Raw genomic sequence first — 21,747 nt, 5'->3', positions numbered from 1 at the left:
CCAAACCAATTCGACAAGAAAAGACCGTACCAATTCTTAAAAGGTTTCTTGCGGGGCTTCTGGCACTTAACATCAGGTAAGCCTCCTACCCGTTTGCCTCCATGTAAGATAAAAAAAAAGTTTATGCACACACTTAGAGGCCGGCAACGCACTTGTGAGCACTCTGACAATGTGACTATGGGCCTAGTGGTACCCTGATGAGCCACAAGCCCATTTGCCTACAACACACACACACACACAAAATAGCACGACACTCCTGAATTCGTTTCTCGAAAAATAAATTGTTGGGTGGATACGGTTATCACTCTTAGCTGTAATGAAGATTGGTTTTCGGCAGCAGTTATATTTTTCATAACGGAGCTGATTTGACTGCTGTTGCTGATTAAAACATGCGATGTTACAACTCCTAACAATTACGGTTAGTGTTATTGAAACCGAGCGGAAGTATTTCATAACAGATAAGAGCAGACAACAGATCCGTTAGCCCAAAGAAGCGCTTACATTTCCGTGTCTATTTTATTGATTTTATTAAAACCGTATGTAATGTTTCCAGTTATTCACACTCTATGTTTTTCAACATATTATATATAAAAAGTACATAAGGATAGTGGAAATGTAACGGTTCTAGCGATGCGGTTCTCAATGTTATAAACCGTTCCTCGTTCATACAATGTGTCGTTAAAATCATAACTTGCATTCATGATCCGTACAGAATCTATACACATGTGCCGGTGACTTCGCAACAGATTTAGAAATATTTTCTTCTAGCGCCTTAGCTCAATCCTTGGTTAATTATGACGTCAAAGGCTTCAAAGATATTATAATGTACCTATAGAGGTCTTAAATAATTTATTATTTAAATTATATATATAACCTATGCAGCGCTCGCCACACTGATGCAATAAAAATAAAAAATTAAAATTTTATTTGACAAGAACTTAATGGCAAACATAACATACACGAAGAGATAATAACAAAAAAAAAAACAATTATTAAAAATTAAATGAAAATCTATTTCGAAGTGTGAGTGTGGATAAATAAATTTATTTATATGTTTGATAAAAAGAGAATTGAACTGTTTCAAGTAAAGTACTCTCTCGTCTCCTTCTCACAAATTGTGTATACGTTGAAAAGAGATAGATAAGTTCTTTAGATGCAATTAATTATTTTATTACGAATGAGTGAAAGCTTTTAAATTAAGAGCCTTCATTTTCACGAATAAAACAAATAATACGAATTACATTACTTTAATTTAGTTTTAACCTTGTACATAAATAGGTGATCTTTGTCTGGTACAGATATCACCACGCCATAGTATAACGTTCACAAGTTTTTGCGATTGGAAACTGCACTGGGGTGAATTGAGGCCGATACCTGGCGTTTCAAAGAAACATCAATTAGTTATTACAATGTTTTCTCCTCTGAGGTATATAGCTGTGGAAAATCACCGGTTTTTCGAGGAATCAAAATTTAGGGTTTTCACAAAAATGTATTTGCTGGATTTTTTTATTCTTTATATCGACAGTCTCACAGCTACAGACTAAATAAGTTAGAATAAATTAGTTATCCACTAGTCGACGCTGTTCCTTACGAATCGGTAAACACATGTATGTTTTGATTTACTTTAATTACGATGTTATTATACTTCAAAATAGTTATAACTTACTTAATATAGAAATACTTATTAATTATACTGTAATAAAAAATTCCAAGTCATCTACTCAATGCCTAGTTTCTTTTTCGATCTCTTAACCAGCTCAGGAACTCAATTCAAAATTCAATTAAAACAATCGTTTTTCAAACAATATTGTACTGAATTTGATGTTTTACTAACCTGTAATATTACGAATATTTAAAATATTGGCTCGGTAAATGTAATTGTTTTCATTATTTAATTATTTAGAATTCTATGCCTCTTCTGGTATTAAAGATATTTATAAAAAAATAATGAACCAATCAACGGGCGTAATTAAGATCGACACAAACTAAGATTGAAATCATAATCAAGCTAAAAATGGGTTTCATAATATTTATAATGTACTTTGTGGCTTCATTAAATCTATTCGTATTATTAATACTTAAAGATTTTTGTAAAAATAGGTGGATGCCATGTTGTAAAAAACATGTACCAAATTGAATTGTAAAATTATTAAAATCCAATTCATTTAATTTACAGGACAAAGTCCAAACATTCGATTTCGCTTACAATCAAAAACACAAAATTAATAGTCATACTTTATTAATGCTATAAAGTTTTACATATAGGCGTATTCTTCGAGATTTCTTACTGAGCTGATCAGAAAAAGGGTTAATAGAAAACAGCTTATGATTAGCGACTATAGAACAAAGTGAACGGAACACGAAATCTCAAAATAGATACAGTTTCGTTATTGAACTTGACTCTTGTATGATAATAGGCAAAACACGTTTACTTCCTCAGTCATGGGAGTACTAGCCACGGAATGCACGGTTGCGCAATCGACGCGTTAGGGGGACATAAAAAGAGATATTTTATTGAGTCACAGATAACAGTGTGGGCGAAAGCACCAATCCTGTTAGGCAATACCATCTTTGTGACACAGCTGTATAGAAACAATTTATAACTATCAATACTCAATGAGTTTTGGGAGGGAATTCTCTTGGTTGCACGCGCTTATCACGCTAAGTACTAGAATTAAAAATATAATTTAGTGTATAAATTATCAAATAACTTTCTATAAATGTATATGTCCACGATTTAGCTCTTTACGATTAGATAAACATTCATTGTGGTGTAATTTGTTTTTAAAACTGTGTACTTAGACAGAACTGTGATATTAGACTTTTTGATGCGTTTTGAAGCCTATATTCTCCTATTGTTGCATAGAATATATATTTAAAGGTCCCAGTGAAAGAAATAAACGAAATATATACGAAAGTGTTCTTTTTATTTAATATATTTTCTGTCAACATTTAATACAACAATAAATATGTGATACATCAGTTATCGTTATCATACAACTTAAAATATATATAACAAAAAAAAAACAATTACACTAAAAATATAGCTCATGAAAAAATATTAAAACATTTACAGATAATCAAAAGAATCAATTAAATTGACTAATTACATTTAGTTAAGTAATTCTAGTGCCAGTACTATGCTGAGTAACAAAGCTGGTATTATGTGTTGGTGTTAATATTGCAGGTTATTCAGGGCTATGGATATTCTTAATACTCCTAAAGCACATTCCACGATATCTTACACAAGGCAAGGGTTAAGCCTTGTGTAAATTGTCGTCATATGTCCCGGCTACAAAACTGAGTTTTTTGCATAGTTGGTGTTCATGTGAAACAAAGCACGAGCACGGTAGGCAGGAACATGGAAGTGCAATTTTAGATGTGAGCTGCAATTAATATATGCATTGGCAAGTTGTTCATAAAAATAATACTGTAGAATTTAACGCATCTTATTCACTTGTCTGATATTAATATGAATTATTATGAGTATTAACAACTGGTTTATAGTCGCTTTAAATAATACACTAAGTGTAAGCAAAACTATACTACTAAAGTATGCCATGCTTTATTCGCGAGATAATTACAATTATATAGAATCCTTACTTCCTAGAACGTTCAATTTCGGCCGAGCGCGGTAAGGCCAAGTGGAGCAAAAGAACTTTTTATCTACGATGAAAATTAATCTCACGGTTGTGATTGTAAAGAAAGCGTGCAACTATTGTACAAGTACCGTCACGTAAGTTAAAAATAGATTTCGCTATTAGTGTTTTATTTTACATCCGGGTCCATAATAATAATTAAAAATACCGTTTCAATAATGACGGTTATCGTTGTCCAATTCAGCCAGTGTTGGCCGTGGGTTGAGGGGCTCTGGAGTCGTGCGTTGGAATCATGGCTGTGCACTATTCTTTTAACGTAGTAAAACGGTGATGTGAACATCGTGAGGGAACCGAAAACACAACGGCGTGGCTAGACCCAAAAGGGCGTCTAAGTGCGGGAACTGAGTCCACACTACGTGACGGCGTGTCAGACACAGGATTCTGAGCACCTACTTGACTATAAGGAAAATAATTATCAGAAACGAACAGAAATTTGTGAACACGAACAAGGGTTTTTATTTTACTCGCGCTTTTATTTAAAATACCATTCGTAATTGTATTGTTTTATATTGTATTACTATGCTAACTTGCCAGCTGTTTTCATATAGACGAATTTGCGGTTCGTATCTATTACTATTGGTATTATGGAAGAACTAGATACTAACATTTTAACAAATTAAGCTCGCCTGTATGAATATGTTAGACTCAAATACTATCAAACGCGTTTCTACTGTTTTCATCGATAAAATACAGATGGGCTTTCAGTATATAATTATGGAATTAAACAAATTTAACAGTTATTGCTTAAGAGGTCGCAAAAAATCTTAATCAAAATACCAATTATTACGAGTCAGACTTTTTCAAGAACGCGGGCGACGCTGCCGACGGAAGATTATACATAAGGTTTATTTTATTGTCTATACATATAGTATATACTACCGCAGATCTACAATATTTACGATCACAAGAACCAGTTGCAATAGGCGTCATCCTTGCATTCCGCGTCATCTTAGGTAACTCTATTATCTAACCAAGGTCTTCAATACAAACATTTATATATATAAATTCTCGCTTTTATTACATTTTATAAACATTATTTTTTATAACCACAAATAAGGTGGCCAGTATCTGTTGATGCGTAGTATTTAGTTATATCAAAAACGATGTTTGTTGGTCTAAAAACAAAAAGATTTTCCTCGTAAATAAATTACTATTTAGGGTAATACTAGGATGTTAGAAGTTTACCTGTGTATTTCTATTTCGCTTTTTGAAATTATATTGTATAATTAGTTTTGCGTACCCAGTGTTAACCTGGTGGTTAAGCTTAAGATACCCAAGACCAAAAAATTGTAAGCCGTAGACCGGTGATTTTTCTTCATATATAACACTTGTTCGTACGGCGAATATCTCATATAGAAAGAAAGATAACAAGTTCAAACTTGCTGCATTTATGACAAATATCTTGATTCATTAGAAACATATTATAAAACTATATTTTAAGGTCCTAATATAATTTCCAAACACAAATCTTATCTCTTATCTTAATTCCCTTAACTCGTAGATTTTATTCAATAGTAAAAAGAACGATTTTGTTAATCTGAAGGCCAAATGTAATGTTTTATATAATGTTATAAATGCTCTATAAAGAAATTACACGCTAAGCAAAATAAATAACTGGAATAGCCGTGCAAGCTAAAAATGTATATAATGTAAAAAGCAACAAAATTCGATTTGGGTCATTCGCATACTCAGCGAACTTGTTAAAACAACCTACTTTACAAATTGTGAATCACGTTGACAGCCGATACGAAATCAATATCATCAATACTGTTTTTATCTATACGTAAGCTCAATACTTATCATTTTGTATATTATATTTTACTAGTATCGGAAAACATATAACACCTATTTTATTGTTAAAAAAAATGTGCCCACAATGATGGCAACATTTCCACGCTGTTTAGCAATGCATATACGCTGTGCACTGGCTGACCACCAGTACTATCTTCCTGGCGCCTGCTTCAATTAGCTCTCGCACTTGTACCGCATGACTCTCAAATCCAAATGAAAAAAAATTAAAAGTAATTAAAGACTTTAGTTTTTTTTGCTGTATTTGTTATTATTTTTTTGACGGACTACCAACCTATAGCATCTGTAGTATGAAAATGTCATACAGTCTTCCTATTACAAATTACAGGAAAAGATGTCCTTAAATAATAACAGTTTAACTCAATTAGGACAACGTTAGAATTTAATTAAATATAAAGGCGTGTATGAAATATAATTTATAGGTTTGATAATGATGAAACAGTTATAAGTAGCGTATTCAAAGCTAATGCGATTTGCTTCCAAATTAAGGTATCGGAAGCTACACGTGGATATGTTTTTGAATCAAATGCATAACAGTAATTTATAGATACAGTACCTTTTTGAACTTTGTTCCTGAAAATCTTAGGTACATCGTTAATCTAGTAAACGGTTTTTATAAAGTCCATTAGCGATACGAAAGAGATATAATAAAGGTGAAACATGAAAATATATAATATTAGAATAACATTTTTTCTTAAATGTTCCTGGTATTTAAAAAAAAAACAAACCTGCCATGTGTCTACAAAATACACAAAAGCCATAAAGTTAAACGTGAACTTGCCTAATATGTAAATGACGTAGGATGAGCATTAGAGCGAGACAATGTGTCGTTTGGAGTGCGTCCTAGAACAACTAATTGTCGTTTTAACAAGACGATGTCCTCAATAACTTGGACTCGCGCCACCCCTAAGGATGCTCATTTCCTTGTAGCTGATTACGGCTCTCGCACTAAAAAAGTACAATCATAGTGCTCTCCGGCGCGGAACGCAGTGTCCTCATTTGAATACAAACTCACGCGCAATGCGCACACACCCTTAGCCGAGCGCAACTACAACACTTTCAAGCTGAAATCGACTATAATAACTAACAGGTAAAGTTTAAATTCTATTGATAGAACAAATTACGTGCCCTCTTTTCAAAGTCAAAAGAAGAGGGATTCTCGCGCGCTAGAACGGGAGGGCGCTATGCTCGAGGAGGACGGAGGACTATAAGGGCATTCACCCCGTACCCCGTGGGTAGCGAAGCTACAAATGATGTACAAGCATAGATGCCTTTCTCTATTTAGGTGCGCACGAGTTTCGAAATAGTGGCCGTGGAACTTTTTGTTGGGAGGTGGATCCTGTTTTAGTTGCGTCACCGCATAAGTTCGGCTATTGCCGTCTTAAGAGCGTACAGGTGTGTGTTTGGTGCCTTTCAAAATGACCACCTCACTGACTTTATGGTACCTTACGACCATCGACCCTAAAGTTGAAGTATTCCGTTAATTAAAGCGCATAGACGTTGTTTCATAAAAACTCCTGAATTAGCTTTTTGCCGCCACGTTATAACGTTATATATACATATATTTTTTAATATACTATAATATAATTTAAAAGACTTAAAATACTTAATAATTATACCAAAGGTTATGTTAATAACGTCATTTTACTATAAGTTTATTAAGTTGTTAGTGTATTGCGGTTAATATGCACTTTATAATATAAACAGACGCAATACGCTTAACCGCAAACATATTTTTACGGGAAGACACGTTATTGTAATTTGTTTGAACAACAGGAAATCATCATCTCAGAACATATCACGTTTATTATAAACTGGAAAACCTTGACTAAAGCGCCCTTATATTTTCTATACGTATAGCTCTAACAATAAACCTTTCATAACAAGACTGATAAGTGTTTCCCCATATCCTAGATAAGTCCAACTTGTTGAGTGACCTAAGGTCTCGTCTGAAGACGGATTGACAACAGTCCGTATTCTACAGTGACAAGCAAAGGTTGACAATTGTTAAAATTTTAAGTAACGAATGGGATTATAATAAATTAAATATATATGTATCACAGCGGCACCAGAGCTTAGATAGGCTTTAATATATTTGTAGTATATATAGTATATTTATATATATATATATATTTATTTCTATATTTGTTTATCGTTCAAGGAAGGGTTTGAGACAATTCCGAATTCTATTTGATATGTTTATTTGTATGTAATCTGCGCAGTAGAAACGTGCGTGTAACAAAAAATCCGAGACAGGACCTGCATATCTTTCGTAGGTAAACCATTATCGCTATAAAAGTAATTCGACGATACAATCAAAATTTTAAGAAATAAAATAGGCAACCCCAAGCACTATTCTCGCGCAGACAAACATAGTGGGCAGAAGCTAGTTAATAATAAATCTGGCTATTGTAGGTAAATTTAGGAACATTAAAATGGAAGGCGATACTAATTTGATTGATATTTCAAGAAGCGCTTTTAATATTAAAAAGTATATTGCACGTTTATGTAGATAGACCGCAATCATTGTACATATTGATATTTAGTTTGCGTATCCGATAATATGATACATTTCCCCACCCCCGATAAATTTCCAACAATATGCGGGTGTTATCGATGTACGGGGGAAACACCCCCAGGACTCACCCGTTATAAATTTATCTGCGATCAATATTGAGGAAAACTACCAACATGAAAATAGAACCCGTATCAAATGTGAAAATGTTTCGTTGTATTAATTATGTAATGTAATGTTATGATAGAAAATTACGGTAAAATATGTTTTATTTAACATGGATAATATTTAATCATTATTAATCCGTTAACAGATATAATTCCTACACTAACATTTTTTACTGGCCACTCTACTATAAATATTATAATTTTGTTAACATAGCTTTTATACATTTAAAGAAAACACTTTTTTAAGCGTCACCGTGAAGCACGCTGACGTTGTAAAGCACGCGAAACGTCGGAAAAATAATTATAAGTTTAATAATACATAGCTTCAATCCGGTAAAAAAGTGTTTTCTTTAAATATTACAATTGTCGGAGACATCTATTTTAGACGTTACCGTTTAAATGACAAGCTTAATTTAATAAATGAAGCAGTTGATAACAGCCGCCATTTTGTCTGTCAATAGGTTACAAGATTAAGCTCTAAAATAAGCCTTTCTCGATGCTAGATTCGAATTTCAAAAAGTTGAGAGTATAATGATAATATTAGTTTATAGGTTATAGTTTTAATAAGTATATTAATAATTAAAAATGAATAAGTTTGGCTTAGATTCTATGAAAAAAAAACAAACTGGCCAGTCACCCCCGTTAAAAAAACAAAACCGCTCCCGAAGGTGAACCCTTTCGGATTCAACTCACGGGAGATTTAAAATGTTTTTTGTAGGACGAGAAACAAAGAATCTAAATAATACAAATGTTCCAAGTATCAGATAAGTTGTTCTACATTTAAATATATCGATTGTATGTTTTTTTTTAAATATTTTGTGCCATTTAACGAGTTCTCTCCAAAGTCTTTCATTGATAAATTAAAAAAAACAGTTACAGATAAATTAGAAAGAAAGTCTATTAGTGAGTGGGGGTGATTGGTGAGGTTTGATCCCCGGCTGTAAGTCAACCCTGTAAGGGATCAAACCTCAAGAGTTTGAGGGAAACCCAAAACCCATGAGAGTTGCATGCTGAAGCCGACACTACCGTTTAATTGATAAATGAGCTTAATTTGACATATTTTGTAAGCCATTGATGATAATTTCTATGCATATTTAAAGAAAAATCCATTAATTCGAAGCCAGGATTCCAGGGTGGGCCGGTAAAGGTTGCTTGTACCAAAAAAATACACGAAAAATCATAATTCTAAATTTAAACAAGGGAAGATATTATCAAGTAATAAACAAACATAAAACATATTTTGCCATTCTCTGTGGGCATTAGACCGGCAAAATTATGAATGAGAGCGCTCCCCATGTCGCCATGACTTGTGACTCCGCTCGTGACGTCATATTGCCACTGATTCTAGTTACTGGATCTGCCTAGTATATTAGTAGTAGTATAGTAGTTTTTCTATTAATTTTAAATATTTTAACTAAAATTTTAATTTAAACGTAAAATGCATTTTTACTTAAATATTATTGACATTTGAAGGTCTGTTTTCAATATTAGATTGACGGTTTATGTTCTTAAATATATATTGGTTTAAATTGATAATTTACTAATTATTGTAGAAAGTTCAGTTATCTTTTTGCATTATGAAGTATTTTATAAAAGTAATAATACAAGTGACGCATTAGTTGACAACATTATTTGAGCGTTATTGCACGATTATTTAAATAAAGCACACTTTGTAATTTGCCGCTAAAAGATCAACCATAACTAATAGACTTCTTGTCTCATCTATGCCTTTAACTCACACGGAAATCATGTGCACTTGTCGTTTGACACCATGAACCGATAAGCGAGGGGGCGCTTCACTTACAGGTTATTAAACCTCCATAGGACCATCAGGAAGATTCTCTTATAAAGAAAAAACTACCTTAATTTAAAATCTTAACCCTCTCATTTATAAACGCACTATAATTGTCAAATAGTTCTTGAACAAAAAATAATATTACATTACTTCAGAAATGTTGTCAGCAATAAAGGTACACTGCCAAAGGCACCAAACTTTTGAAATTTGTTTTTATTTTCTATTTATCAATTTTTAATTATTATTACTATGAAGGTTGAGAGCAGTGGTGGCCTAGTGGCTTCAGCGTTTGACTCTAATCCCTGAGGTACGTTCCAACTGATGGACTTTCTTTCTACGTGCGCATTTAACATTCGCTCAAACGGTGAAGGAAAATATCGCGAGGACCGGCTTGCAAAACTTCGACGGCGTGCGTCAGGTTGATCACCTACTTACCTATTAGATTGACAAATGTTCCTGAAACAAATACAGATATCTGAGGCCCAGACCAAAAAAAGGCGCCACTGATTTGTTTATTACTATGTAAGGTAAGAATATTATAAGTACGGTACATTTGTATGTTGAAGAAATTCTTTATCAGTGTTACCTAGGGAAAACAAAGAAGTGATTTAATAATTAAAAATTGCTGAAGAAGCCTATTGAAATATTATATTATGTGCAATATGTATTGAGTATCCTGTATCTATTGCTACGCGCTACGCTTGTCTACGAATAATTTAATTGCATAGTGTCTTTAATTGATTCTAAAATAGTAAAAATATATATTGGAAAATGAATCATTTCAGGAATTGTCTATGTAATGTATAATAATAATAAGCCACTGGCGCTACAACATTATATGGGTCCTGACATCAGCAATCTTTAACCACTTTTATATCATAGACAAGTTGATGATCAGTCTTTTGTCTGACACGTCACCGATTTTTCGATTTGAGACATCCGTGTGTTTCCTTTATCGTACGAGAGAGTCTTCTTCTTCAGGTGCCCCTTTATTACTAAAGACTGTTAAGACCTTGAATTGCCAGGTATCTTAAGCTAGTCTTAACAGTTCGGCGAATGTGATACTGGTGCACTCCTGTACGTTCCGCAACCATTCTTGGAATTTTGCCTATCATTATAAGCTATAACCAGTATTGATGATGACGCAAAACGTGACCGAGATACAGGATTTTTTTTAAAGTTTTCATTAACTTTTGTGTCGTCCCGATTCGTTGAAGTACTCTTTCGTTCTCTTTCGATCCAGCAGATGCGAAGCATGCGACGCTAACACCACATCTCGAAAGCTTCGAAGTGACTTTCTGTGTCTTCTTTAATAGTCACAGTAGTTTTAGATGCTTACAGATAGAGTCCATTGGTCCAAATCTACGACCTCAGGGAGGAGAGACGCACGCTGGAGGTCGCGGCTTTTGTATGTAATGTGATATACATTATAACATTCATTCAGGAGTATTATGTTGAAACCTGTTAAAAAGGTGATATACCACTAGCTTCACCTGTCCGTGAAATCCTATAACCTTGATTATGAAGTAGAATTTGTTAAACTAACCAGATTTTCGAATTTTACTCGAATAAATAAAACATATATTTCATTCTAAGGCTCCTAATAGAAGTCCACAATCGCATCTTGATTGAATTCTTAAAACCTTTCACTATTATAAACTTAAATTGCATCCGTGAAATGTAATTGAAGTTTATTGAGCCTTGTATACTTTTATTTTTATGAATTCAAAGACGTGACACATTTTGACACAAAAGCTTGAAAACTCGTATCGTAATATTAAAAGTACTAACGTCAAATGGCGAGGTAATCATTAGAAATATCATTGCTCGAATATAAAATGTTATTACGTTAATTCATTTCGGTGGCGGTTGTTGTATGGAGATGTTTTGTTTGGTGCTCGGTAACAACTGATTTTATGGTTTAAAATATGACCTTATAACTAACACAAAATTAGGGGTAGAGGGGTAGCGATGCTAACAAACTTCGCTTATCTAAAGGTTCATAAATCTATATGACACTTATATTGGACATTATCGGTAACGAATGTTAAAATACAACTTATAAGTGTGGTAAAAACTAAAAGGCTCATATTGGCTTCAAGTGTGATGATTGTTCACATTTTGTTCACACTTCTTATTATAACTAAAATATTTATATATAACGTAACTAAAGTTGGGTTACATAACTCACTTTATATATTTTATTTCCAAAACTTATTACAATATGAATTATATAGTGCTGTGCTATCTATATAAATGTGTTTTTATTGCCCTGGTAATTTATATAACAATTGGATTCAGTGTAACAATTTAGTACATGATTTTCTTATAGGCACCCGTACCATCAGCGACTCAGGGAAATGATGTTCCTGTACGATTTCTAGCCGGTGTTCTTATACAAATTGTTAAATGGTTAAATACAGAACATTAACATCGCTTATTCATTCCCAACGTTCAAAATTCCAGAACTTTCCAAACTCCGTCTGTAAAAGCCAACCTAAAATATAACAGAATAAACACTACATATCCAGAACTTGATCTAGTGGCCTGATCAACTTTAAAAAAATCAGTTATGTGCGTATTGTGTATCTAGCCCGCATTGTTAAGCAAAAGATTACTAGTATAATCTCAAATTGGTTGTGTAATATTTTTATTGTATTTATAGTTAAAATGTATGTTCACCATAATTGTCATGTTTTTTAAGAATAGATAGCTAGTAACATATACTATAGAATATGCAATATATACGATATATATTGCAATACATTACAATATAGTGTACTTAATAAATAAAAACAATAGAAGTAACTGACAAGTTTATGTTCTATTCTTAATATGCATGCAAATAACAGAGTATACAAAATAATACATACATACGACTGTTATGTTTCTAACGTATTTTATAGATAATAATACTTACTAATTAAATACGTTGGAACGTTACGATCCATGAGAACCTTACTTATCAAGAAGGAAGTGTAAAAAACATTTAAGTAAGGGATGTTTGTCCCCTTAAAATAACTCGACTATGAAATGAAATATACCGCGAAAGTAACGGAAGGAATAAATATGAAAACTACTTAATAGCTAATCTATTTATGGTCGATTGTGGTCAAAGTGTTCTCGAATAATTTCCTATATTACTTCCGTGTATGAGGGAACAATTTTTTAGAGAACAACTGATTAGATATTTTCTATGGGAAAGTCTGTTTTACTGCCTAAGTTGTTATAGAAATAAAAACACTTTTGTTTAGTACTTACAAAATAATATCTTTATTTGTAGTAGCTTCTGTTTTATTAGATGCCCATACTAACTTTAAGAGTGAAATTTAGAAAGGGGACCAAGAGCAGTCTCCCATGTTAAAATCTAATACAACCTGAACCTTACCGTATAAGTCACTAACCTAAATACATATTAGTCAATTAAGACATAACTAAACAGACTGTCAATAAAAGAAGCTGGGATCAATTAGCATAATATGTCCTTAATAAGCCAAGCTAAAAAGGACATCAACAACAAACAACTGACAAACTTCTGTGGCTTCGTTTTTAATTACTGATTACTCTGTGAGCTGAGAGCTGAGAACCTCAACCTTGTGTACACAATTGACAGTTACACTTACGGTGATACATCGTAAGGACACAGATATGTTATAAAACAGTATAAATAAAAAGTAATAATAATTCAATCACTTGCGATACGATTTTCGGCAAACATTTTGTTCCGGTTCGGATTGAGTCGTACCAATGAAACGGCCGCGCCAATTCCATGCCCCTATTGACAGGTATTAAAAGATTAACATTCAAAACTATTTGTCTTTGTAAAAAAGCAATTGAATAAATTGAACCACCCCCATATTTGTTACCCTCAAGTGTTTTAAATAAAGGGCCACTTCCCTTCTTGTATCGCACGTGACATAAGGTTTAAAATGCATTTTGAAATAAATTCAGTTCAATGTACAATTAGATACGATTGAGCTGCTATACCGGTATGCGGGTGGGGTGAATCCTACTTTGTTTTTTGACTGGGAAAGGGTGCCTTTGTCGATTGCGTAAAGTATTAATTATAGGTCATCTTACAATAATGTCGATCTAAAGAATCCGTGGCCCTGCTATATATACGTTTTATTTTAAACGCTGATACGTAATGGCTGCATATATCCATAGGATTTCTTACCAAAAATGTTACTCAATAAAAGCAAAGTTTAATTAGAAATACGCGCAAAATTGTCATACAAAAATTATTGTTTATATTCTATAAACTACTCTCGTAGGCCAATAAATAAATGATCGTAATGATAGATCTAAGGGGATCCTTAATCTACTATGTTAGAACAGTGTATGCCACGAGATCCTAGACTCTAGATAATAATAAAGTATATTTGACCATGTTTGTGAGAGGCTGCAACCTGTGGTAACAGGTGACTTCCCTTTGCAAATAGAAAATATACAAATACTATGGACTAAACTTAAGTAAGTACTGCTTCATTAAAGAGCTTTTCAGTCCTACTGAGATTCCTCTTGTTATAGACTTTGATTATATTAAATATATATTTACATACAATTATAATGATTTAATCTACGACTAGAATTGATTAAGATTGAATTGAATTATATATGTTTATTTTTTTCTCTTTTCGGACCGCAAAATAAAGTCAGCTTTCTTATCACTTAGGCTTTTTGATAAAATTAAAAAAATCTTGCGAGTTTTGTTTGTTGGTTATTGGTACTGGCACTTACATGCTCTTCTTCTTATCCGGTACACTCTTGGCAGAGCGGTCGTGATCGCTATATAGTAGTAGTATTAGAAGGGGCAAATGTAATGCGCTTCACGACGTTTCGCCATCGTTGCCTATTAGAGGTCATCCTGCTGTACTAGTTGAGTGACCCATGTTCAGCGTCCGGCAAATAAGTAAGCCAGTCATGAGATGGGTAGAAGTAGTGTTTAGGTTTTTCCTAGTGCATATATGTGCCATACCACGCGAAATCTACCTTATTTACATGGTGGGAAAAATGGTTTTGTTACCTAAAATTCAATTAACGAGAAACGTTACACATTTCTTCCCCTTTTTATCATTCAGGAATGAAATGTATTTTATGGGAGATCTTTTTCTGCCACCATAAAAACATAATTTTCTATTTATAATTTTAGTGTTGGAAATAAATACTTTGAGAATGTTTCTATATGAGTAATCAGAAAATCCTTTAAAACGATAGTTTAAAGGCGATAGCCTATTTCATCAGTTATATATATAAAGTTACAAAGACATTCTAACAAAGCTTTTTCTCACAAAACTGGAACTAAAACGTCTCAGAATTAAAAAAAGACAATATTCAGTTTTTGTTAGGCCCCTCGACTTAGAAGGCATTTCAAAACAAAGAAATGAACCTTGTCCCCACTAGCCCTCACAAAGGGCTGTGATTGTGAGGGACGGGGTACGGTCGCGGGGGGAGGGGAGGTTGAATGACCTTCAGCCGGGGTGGCCGCCCCCTGCGTCTGCGCACGCTTGGGCGACGGTCTGTAACGTCCCTCAGTATATTTATAATCTTAATTTCCCCAGTAAATCGCATGAGAAAAGGAATCTCGTTTTATAACATTGTAGCTTTTTAAATAGCTATGTTTCCTGTCTAAGAACAACAATACTATATCTTTAATTACACTGTAATGAGACTTCTTTAAAGTGCCAATCATTAATTATATATAACTAAAACAATTTTACCAAAAAGGGAAAGATGGATGGCATACATATATAAGATGGAATAAAAGCTTTAAACATTTACTAAAGGAAAAAATCGATAAAGATTTATATATATTTAATTAAGTGTGTTGTGTGTATTTTGATAGAAAATGGTCAACATTTCTGTTTTTTATACATTTCTGAAACAAACCTACCATCTCGTAAAACGAAAACAATGTTCTCATTATATTTATCTCATTATTATTTTGACATTTTAAAATAAAAGTAAGTAAAAAGGTTTTGCAGCATTGAGCAGCTTAGAGTCTGGACTCGTATGTGGTCTGCGTTCATATTTCGGCTCAACACCAATGGAATCGTTCTTCCGTATTATCTTTAAATCTACCATCTATAAATGTTAGTGTATGAATATAATATATTATTAAGATCTATAAATGAACACATTAAGGACATTATCTTAATATAACACGTTTCGTGTTTATTAAAAATCTTGATTTCCAAAATGTATTCATAAAATTAAATGAAATCACAGGCACGTTACAAATGATTCCCGTGCAATAATTACGGATCACCCCAAGTCTATTTTAAATCAGATTCACCCCTCACCTGTTAAACAGGAAACAGGATATTAACATGGTAATCACATAAATTGAATTATTTTCACGTAGTAAGGGAATGTAAATTTTTAGTCTGCATTTTATACGATTTTTTTACTGTGTTTTAATAGGCCGTCAACGCAATTGGCAGCAAGCCCTAGCAATGTCAGTGTCTATGGGCGGCATTTAAGGTATTTGGTCAGTATTCCGACTAAACAAATGATAGTGATAGTTTTCGGCTATAAATCAGTACGATGTCGTCATACCCTAAATCGCGCTAAAAAAGTTATTTGCCTTAGCTTTATCGAGGATGTTCCATTCAGATTGAAAGAAGAAATATATTAAAATATTTTGCTCATAAAAAAAATATTTAAGTGGTTAGTCAGGATGCCCTACTGCGGGGTTTTGGGACTTCAATTACTACAGACAAATAATAGTAAAATTATTTATTGTACGCACCAAGAAATTTGTCTGACATTTCAAAATGACGACGGTAGTTCCAATTTCAAACGCCGGCGAAGAATGTGTCACTGCACATTAAGTTTTTATCATTATAGAATTTAATATTAGTACACGACCTTTGACGGAGTTAAGGCCTGCAAATTCTTGTAAACGAGAAAAGTCTCTCTTCGCTACTATTTTCCAATCTTTCCCCGCTATCTCTTTTATTCCATCTTCCCAGCTTTCTGGTGGGCGTCCTCTCTTGTCCATAAGGGAGTTACCAGGCGATAGTCGCCTATAAGACATCATATAATTACTGTCGCCTATGTAAATGTTAATTTTATCTTAATAAACTCGGTATGAATTAAATAACATGAAACTCGCGTATAATTTGTGATAATTGTAAGTTGACCCAGTTAAAATAATTATGAAGGAATCCCTTCAACTTTTGCCAGGTGCCATCCACCCACGTGTTATCAATTTTTAACTAAGTGGATAAATAGTGGTGCGACCCCCACCTGTATCCCCTCGGCCGGAAACAAGGAATTTGCATTACAATCAAATAGTACCCTCGCATAGCTCACTTCCGGTCTGCCCTCCGATGCCCTCTCATTCATGTAGTGCATTCGACCCCGATTTTGATCTCGAATATCCGTTTCATGTGAGTGCAATTTGAAATTGGATAACTGAGATTTACTAGTTTTCTTATCCACAGGCAAACAAAATCAACACAGATTAGTTGCAGCGTTCACGTTATAACATTGCTTTAACGGACTTCGAATCTCCGAAGGAAGTATATTTCGACTGGTTTTTTTAACGAGTTTTTATTATCTATGTCTGTAATTTTATATTTTACCAACTGAACGATAAATATTTCGTGTAATATATATTTTGTTATCAAAAACAATGACCCTCTTAGTATTCAAGAAAAGAGCGTACCAATACTTAAAAGGCCGGTAACGCACTCGCGAGCCCTCTGGCATTGAGAGTGTCCATAGGCGTATCACTTACGATCAGATAAGCCTCCTACCCGTTTGTTATATAAAAAATAACGCAATAACAAGGTTGTCACATCATTATTATATTAAAAAGCGAATATTTTATAAATTCTTTTTATTAATTCACCGCATTGAAAACAGTTTCAATTCGTCGGGAAACCTTCACAAAAATCCTAGCCTGAATTTCAGCCTATCTGTGAAAGCGCACTTTTATCATTGAAATAGTTCAAGAACGTTGCGATGACTGGAGGACAAAAAACTGTGACCTAAATAGGAAGCCTATTTAGTTCACAGATGCGCTAAACACTAGGCCTAGATTTTCTGTGGCGTTTTATATCAGAAGGCGAGGATTTTTCAGTTTGCTTGATAACCAAAAAGAGCAGTTCTCATTTGAGAATATTTAGCTTTTAAACCTAATGCTATTTGGATCTAATTTATTTATTTATAAGTCCTGAAACAACTTACATAAAATGGCTTTACAAATTTTACACACGAATTTCATATAAGAAAATTTATGTTTAAACTTTACTCATTGCAAAATAAATGATTTTTTTAATTACATAGGAAATCTATATATATACGAACGAGACACACGTCGTTAAACATAAGCAAACGGGATAAAGGTAAGTAGGAAGATTTTTGTAAAGTATATCAATATTTTCATTAATGTTGACCAGTGTTGACCTAATGAGCTTCAGGATGCAACTGTTATCCTTGAGTTGGTAGAGGACTTTCTTTCTATGTTCGAATTTAACATTCGCTCCAAAAAGTTGACGGTACAAAAGGCCTACAGCCTATTAGATTAGATTTAAAATGATCATGTAACAGATTCGATCTTTAGAACTTTCTTTTATACATCAGAATTGAGGGCCTGTAATTTTTTGGGGTTACAGATGTGTCGGTTCCTCACCAACATTGCCATTTCTAGTTCGTGTTAATTGCGCACATCGAAAAAAACATAGGAGCTTCCTGCTGTATTTCACGTATATTTTTTTTGATAGACATTGTTCAAGCCTATATATATTCATTACACGAAAACATAAGTCTGCATATTTGTTTTTCGTCAATCTTACTAAAAACGTGTACCAAAATGCCATTCTGTACAACGAAAATTAAACATACCAAACAAAGATGTTAGCGATAGGTTGCATCGCAAGCGCATCTAAGGCACGTTCAGCCAACCTTCATTATTTTGCCTACATGCCTTTGAAGGGACACTGACATTCCGCCTTGATGCAGATATACATTTATAATATGTACATATACCATAGCCATAAACGAGAACTCCGCTGAGTGTTGTGCTTATGCATGTAAAACCCTGGCTAAAAGTATACAATGCTTTTTGGAGTTCCATAACCTATGGGATAGCGTACATGATTCTACGTCTACTTAGGCCAGTCTGCGCTCGGAATCGACTTAATTAATACGACTTATATTCAACGTGCGTTAACCGCTAAATCACAGAGACTAGCAGGTATAGCGATTAATTACACTATATATAATATATAAAATGAATAAAGAGAATTTAAAGAATCTAGATCATTCCAATATTTAGTGACGCGCCTTTACATCATTTAAATTACGATTTTTACTTGTGACTGAGTTTATATTGTTATTATAACTACATATTTGCATTAATAGTTTGCATTAACGCAATGATTATTTGCGTGAGACACTGTACTTGATATAATAACGTATGATATGATATGTACGATACAAATAATATAAGAATTTACCAATTCATATGACTAATAATGTAAAACTCCTTGAAAGACAAATTTGCGTTATACGCATTATTGCGTTAAGTATACCCTTACCGAAACGCAATTTTGAAATGTATTTAATTTTCCCAAAGATGCAAGTAATGACAAATGTATCTAAAAAAGAATCTTAATTCCCGAGTTGTATCATACTTTCAATATCACCAATATTATTATAAATGTTAATAAATAAAGCAAAACACACATTTTTTTCGTGAATTTAGGGTTAATTTTTTTAATGTTACGGGAGGCAAACGGGCAGGAGGCTGGCCCGATGTTCCGTGATATCGCCGCCCATGGACACTCACACTGACTCAAGGCTCGCAAGCGCTGGCCTTTTAAGAATTAGTATACTCTTTTCTTGAAGGCACTTACGCTAAGTGGAATTGGTTCGGAAATACTTCAGCGGGCAGTTGGTTCCACATAGTGGTGGGCCGTGGAAAAAATTGCCTTAAGAAACGCTCAGTTGTGGAACGACGGACATCGAGGTAATACGGATGGTATTTTCAAACTTATTTTATTACCACACACTAAATAAATAGTAGGTCTATTATTACCTGTATTTATATTTTTTGCTATAATTTTGACGATTTGTCTAAAACTATAAGGCAATTACATATATTATATTGTACCGACTTCCAAATAATATAATCTTAATAATCTCTTTATAAAAAAATTTAATAAAGTTTTCATTGAAGCTTCTTGCTCATACAATATTAATCAATAGAAATAAGAAATATTTAATAAATTTTAGTCTCTTTTGAAGTTTCTTTTTTTAAAGAATTTGTAATATTATATTCTGTGTGTTGTCTATGATTTAGATCTAACATAGTCTGCGCAGGACATGAGTAGCGAGCGTGTCCTACAACGTACTCAATCAGAAGGTCACGGCTCCTCGATAAGCCAACCTACACTTACCATAATCAACTGATGTACTTTAACTTGTTATTTACTCTAAAGTACATATTTTATATAACGCCGTTCGCTTGAAAACGGAAATTTCAAATAAGACTTTTTGGTTGTGTAATTTAGATTTGGACTGCGATGCAAGACGGTTGTCAATTAAGAATAACTAAGAATATATAAAGCGTTAATAACATTACATATAAAATAATATTTATTTATTTGCTCAAATACAACATAAATTTTATATATTATGTTAGAACATAAGCAAGCTATTAAAGAAAAAAAATAATCACGCATCCACAAAAAAAAAAAAACTCAACAATAACTAAAACTAAACAGAAACTTAAACCTCATCAAACCCACGCTGTTCTGGAAGTATGTATGGCTGTAATGAAACTAGAATTTTTATTGTGTACACGTAAGCGAATAAATCTTGAGTATTTTATAAAAAACATGCTGAAAATTACTTGAATCTGATCTCCGGCCACGTCCTTGAACAACAAGTATCACTTATTAAATGACAATCACAAACGCTCATTCCTTCTTCATTTACGTAAATAAAGTTTTTTTTGCAGTTTTTTGGATAATTGAAAAATGATTTTGCTGTCAATTCATAGATTTAACTATGTACTTATAACATACTAGTGACATGTATGTATATTCACGAATGTAATTGAATAATTTGGTTTCTCAATTGTTTTTATAAGCTTTTTCTGTAAATATTTTTAATAAAACCAAATAAGGTGAAACTTATTTTGGCGCAAATTCTTGATACTTAAATATTTCTGTGTTACGTTAGAGTCCCTGAAAATATAGACATTAAACTAATGTAGTATAAACACTAATATGTAATATTGGAATCTAAGAATTCTTATTTTTCTAAACGGAGGATGTTTCAAAAACGTCAATTACCGATTGGCAGATAAAACAGATTAAAGATTATTCTTTAAATTCTATAAACAAAATATTTGACAGAAATGCCGAGTCTGAAGGTCATTGATCCTTTCGTTTTTATTTCAACTACAAAACTAACCTTAAACATTGTACAGTGACAGTGCATCTACAAAATTACATATAACACAAGGACTAATAGACGTACTTTGTATCATGCGCAGAATCATTTTCTTGATCACATAGAATTAGACTTGTCATCCGACTATTTTCCGACGTGGGGGCGCGAAGGGGCGGGAGGGGAAGGTAAGAGGGCGCGGCGGCGCGCTGCTCACCCATTCTGGCCTCTCATGCGCCCGCGCAACTTTACCCAGTTAGACAAGGGCTCGGGGGATTTCGCTGACATCTCACCTTGATAGCAATTCACCTTCGAATCTGAGCAACGCCCTTTCTCTAATTAAACATTCCTAGCTAAGCCGTAACTTGTTGTGAAGTAGGAAAAATAACGGTACGA

Source organism: Pieris brassicae, chromosome 3 (assembly GCF_905147105.1).
Source record: "Pieris brassicae chromosome 3, ilPieBrab1.1, whole genome shotgun sequence".
NCBI lineage: Eukaryota > Metazoa > Arthropoda > Insecta > Lepidoptera > Pieridae > Pieris > Pieris brassicae.
The sequence above is the reverse complement of the archived record's forward strand: the minus strand, read 5'-3'. Positions refer to the sequence as shown.